We start from the raw sequence: 5,000 nt of genomic DNA, 5'->3' as shown, positions 1-5,000 counted from the left end.
ACACACACACACACACACACACACACACACACACACACACACACACACACACACACACACACACAGACACACGAACACACACACAAGAGACGCACACCGCACCTTCTACCTGCACTAAACACATACACACACACACGCACACACACACACACACACACACACACACACACACACACACACACACACACACACACACACACACACACACACACACACACACACACACACACACACACACACACTGCTGCTGGTGTACTTGACAGACCTTTTTATATTTATTTTCTTCAAAATGCTACTATTACCATGTCAGAAAGCTATAAAGGACTTTTTTTAGGAAAAGCACAAAAACACAACAAATACCTCTTAATGTATGTCCTCTACAAGTCTTCTGTTGTCCAGTCTTGCACTTTAAATGTCTGTATGAGCACTGTCTATGTCCATACTGTCTTAAGTCCATGTATAAGTACTGTCTATGTCTATACTGTCTATGTCCTTACCTTAATTAGTCTATGTCTGTATGGGAAAGCAAGAAATGTAATTTCAAATTCTTTGTATGACCAGTGCATGTAAAGAAATTGACAATAAAACCTACTTGACTTGACTTGACACACACACACACACACACACACACACACACACATCTCTATTGTTTGTGTCGGGAAAAATCCTGAATTGGACCTCTTTCACAGAAAAAACTATCAGACAGCACAGCCTTCAGCTACCTAATCATTGCCATTGTTTGGTACGAGTAGGCCTGGCATACAAGGCATACTAAGGCATACAAAGTGCAGTCTTGGGTAAGCGGTTAGGGCGTCAGACTTGTAGCCCAAAGGTTGCCTGTTCGACTCCCAATCCGCCAGGTTGGTGGGGGGAGTAATTAACCAGTGCTCTCCCCCATCCACCTCCATGACTGAGGTACCTTGAGCAAGGTACCGTCCTGCTACACTGCTCCCTTAGGGGCGCCATTGGGGGCTGCCCCCCTGCATGGGTGAGGCATAAAATTAAATTTCATTGTGTGCAGTGTGCAGTGAACACTTGTGTGCTGTGGAGTGCTGTGTCACAATGACAATGGGAGTTGGAGTTTCCCAGTTGGGCTTTCACGTTTCACTTCCCATTTCCCAGTACTCCCCAAACAGTTCTCAAGGTCCTATGCTGTGGGACACAGACCTGAAGGTATTCCAAGTGGGCCTTGAAACCACTTTTTAAAAATCAAAATAATATTTGCGAATGTGTGCTGCTGTTGACTATTTATTTCAGTTTTACTGTTTTTTGGTTCCGGGGTGGGAGATGGGAACCCCTCTCTTACAGACTTAACCCACAATTTAGAGAGGGGCGTGCAAAAATGCCTGGACCTATTTTGGCCCCAGTCCCGTCGCTGAGTAGGTAGCCAAAATTCCTGACCCACCTCCACCGACTACTACTGTTTGAATCACCTTGGAAACCATAATAACACAAAGCCAGGTAAAATGGAATTAGATAAGGCATTCAGAGACATCACAGAATGTAATGTAACAGTGACACTTTTAGAATGCGCTGTCAAATCGCTATGACGATGACGCTGCAGGGGTGAATGTACCTTACAGTTTTGGGTCAACAGAATGTAATGCAGTTTTAGGAATCTCACATTGTTGTACTGTAGAGTCATCTTCATTTGTTACTAAATCAATGTTCGCAGCCAATCCCTATCTGTAGACAATGGAGCAAAATATTCAGTTTCAAAATATGCGTCCATCCATGGGGTGTAAATCACTGCCTCCATGACGATACGATTCAATATCGATATCTTATTATTTGATGCGATGTGATTCGATTATTTTCGATACTTAAAAATGCCCCATGATACGATACAATACGATTCTATTTGACTTTTTTCCAGTAACTTTCCCACTTCTATTATGTGATGGAGCTAGGGCATTGGGCAGGGGGGTATGTTCGATACTTAACAACGCCCCAAGATACGATGCAATTTGATTCAATCGGCAGATTATATCGCAATGTATCGATACATTTCGATTATTATTGACACCCCTACTCCATCCATGCGTTCATGTGTTTCTGTCAGCACACTGCACGCGTATACTGTATGCACATGCGTGTCTGTACAGTGTGAATGCCCAAAGACACTTCCCTGCCGTGCCCAATACAAGTCAGGCCCCTAAGTAAGCGCTCTCAGCAGTGGAAATAGATTTTGCGCGGCAGCCACTGAGTTACAGAAAGAGAGACTTGGAGAGGCTGGGGTTGGAGTGAGATGCTGGGCTGCATTGATCCAGGTCCCTGGGGACCGGACGGGGTCAACATGTCAATACACATACACCTCTGTGGGTTGGACCTTTGTCCAAAATCACTTTAGCATCTTGCAAATTGTGCTGTGCTGTGTGTGTGTGCGTTTGTGTTTGAATGCTTGCGAAAAGGGTAGGCAGGCGGGCATGTGTGTGTGCGAGTGTGCGTGTACATGCATGTGGCAGAAAAATAATCAAATATCATCACGCTGTCTTGACAAGCGGCAAGACATACACACCGCCAGGGAAATAATGGAGTTTGACAGACAGAACGATGTTTAGGCTCCCTTGGAGAGTCTCGTCTGTCCTCTCCTCTCCTCTCCTCTCCTCTCCTCTCCTCTCCTCTCCTCTCCTCTCCTCTCCTCTCCTCCATTCCCCTCTCCTCTCCTACACCCATCTCTTCTCCTTCACCTCTCCTCTCCTCCAACCACCTCTCCTCTGCTCTCCTCTCCTCTCCTCTCCTATCCTCTCCTCTCCTCTCCTCTCCTCTCCTCAGTCCTGACAGGCAGCTCATCTCCCCACTGTGTAAATGCCTATCATCCATGCAGGCAGCCAGTCTGTCTGCCATAGTGTCTGACACTATGTCTGTCTCTCTGTCAGTCTACTAGTTGTGGTGTTGAGTCAGTCTTACTGTCAACCTACTATTCAGCGACACAGTCATAGGCAGTCATAGGGTTGTACACACACACACACACACACACACACACACACACACACACACACACACACACACACACACACACACACACACACACACACACACACACACACACACACACCGCACACACACACACACACACACACACACACACACACACACACACACACACACGCACACACACACACACACACACACGCACACACACGCACATGCACACACACACGTACGCACACACACGCACATGCACACACACACGCACGCACACACACGCACACGCACACGCACACACACACACACGCACACACACACACACACACACACTGCCTGAAGAACATTCTTCCACGTATGCAGTATGATCTTTTTGTCAGTTGCCAAGTGCAGTTCCCCGCGCCCTCCTAGTCAGGCCAGGAGCACAAATATAGTTTCTGAGCTCCAGGGAAATTGGGAACTCCACCCACTTTTGTCAGGAAGCAATCAACTTTGAACAGCTCCAACGGTGCTGGGATGAGGCATGGTCAAGGCAGTGATCTGGTTTAAGCAGAAACGTTCTATTGGGTCCAAGACGATAATTGATTTAAACTTCGGCAGAGCCTTTTCTGGCCTGGACCAGTAGCAAACCAAGGGAGGCGGGTCAACCATGCTGTTTGGGAAACGTTAATTGTTATGCTCTAAGTTAGACCAAGTCTCGAAGATATTTGAAAGTAGATGATAATCAGGCTAGCAGTTCCCCAACTCCATTACAGTAACTGAGTAACTGTATATCAGTATATCGGCTGTGCATCAGCACCATGGACAGCGACAACATTTGTCATTACTGGCCTTTTACTCCCTTTTAAGGGGATTTATAATCCCCTGTCATCTCTCTCTCTCTCTCTCTCTCTCTCTCTCTCTCTCTCTCTCTCTCTCTCTCTCTCTCTCTCTCTCTCTCTCTCTCTCTCTCTCTCTCTCTCTCTCCTCATCATTCACTAAATCTGTCTTGAGGCTAGACGAATTCAGCGTATAGCGTCAAGACGCTGAAGAAGGATTAGGCCGAAACACCTGTCTGTCATGCTAACCCACTAAAATAAGATGCAAGAATCACACTTGAGAGTGCGGCTTTTCTACAAAGAAATGTGTACAAGGGCAGGGGCGCTGATAAAAATGTAAGAAAGATAAAAATTCTGGGCCCCCAAAATGACAAATTATGTTATCAGCATCCTTCTAGGGCCCTGTCAGAGCTGTCGGGCCCTTAGAATCTGTAACACCTTACCCCCCCTCGCGGGACCAATGACAAGGGTGTACTGTTGAGACAGTGTGTGCTGCAGTGTGTCATTTTGAGCATGCTGGCCGTGTGACTGAATGTGCCGATGTTGTGTTGTGTTGTGTTGTGCTGTGCTGAGCAAGGGGACAGCAGGGTGCCCACATGGGGAGGCTACCTGCTCCTGCTTGCCTTTGCTGTCGTTCGCCCCCCCGCTCTGTTGTCATGGTTTCAGCGGCGCAAGGAATGCGTGCGATAACTCGCTCACCGGTGGGGCGGTGGAGATAATCACTGTGTTTATCGGCCGGTAATTTTCTCGGTGGCACGAGCGGTGATTGCTCATAAAAACAACCGCGAACTAAAACTATAATTGGGTGGGAGGCAAGCGGAGAGCGGAGAGCGGAGAGCGGTGAGCGGCAATGCTGTGGGCGGCGATGTTGGTGGTGGCCAGGGACGCCGCTAGACATAGGCAGAGTACGCAGAGTGCTTAGGGCACCAACCAGTGATTGGGGCACCAACCGCTTTGCCCCCACAATTGGGGCCTCTATAATTGAGATGGACTAAAAAATACCATGGAAAAAATATTGAATTACACTACAAAACATAGATATTTATTACTTAGTAGGTTATTACTATTATTATTATTATTTAATGATCAGGGGGGCCTCCTGACCAGTTATGCTTTGGGCCTCCAAAACCTTAGAAGCGGCCCTAGTGGCGGCCCAGAAGCTTCTGGTGGCCCTTACCCCCCACAAGGAGCCGCGCCGCTGAGAAAATCACATTCACGAGGATGGCATGCCGTGTGTGGTGTGTGCGTAGAGAA

General features: G+C 47.4%; 1 protein-coding gene across 1 annotated transcript in view; it reads right to left on the bottom strand.

The window, feature by feature from the left end:
- The window catches only part of slc12a5a (solute carrier family 12 member 5a), a 230,664-nt gene that overhangs the window by 107,712 nt on the left and 117,952 nt on the right, over positions 1-5,000 (bottom strand). The gene's annotated exons all lie outside the window — the stretch shown is intronic.

The sequence above is a fragment of the Engraulis encrasicolus genome, chromosome 14, assembly GCF_034702125.1.
Source record: "Engraulis encrasicolus isolate BLACKSEA-1 chromosome 14, IST_EnEncr_1.0, whole genome shotgun sequence".
Classification (NCBI taxonomy): domain Eukaryota; kingdom Metazoa; phylum Chordata; class Actinopteri; order Clupeiformes; family Engraulidae; genus Engraulis; species Engraulis encrasicolus.
The sequence above is the reverse complement of the archived record's forward strand: the minus strand, read 5'-3'. Positions and strand labels throughout refer to the sequence as shown.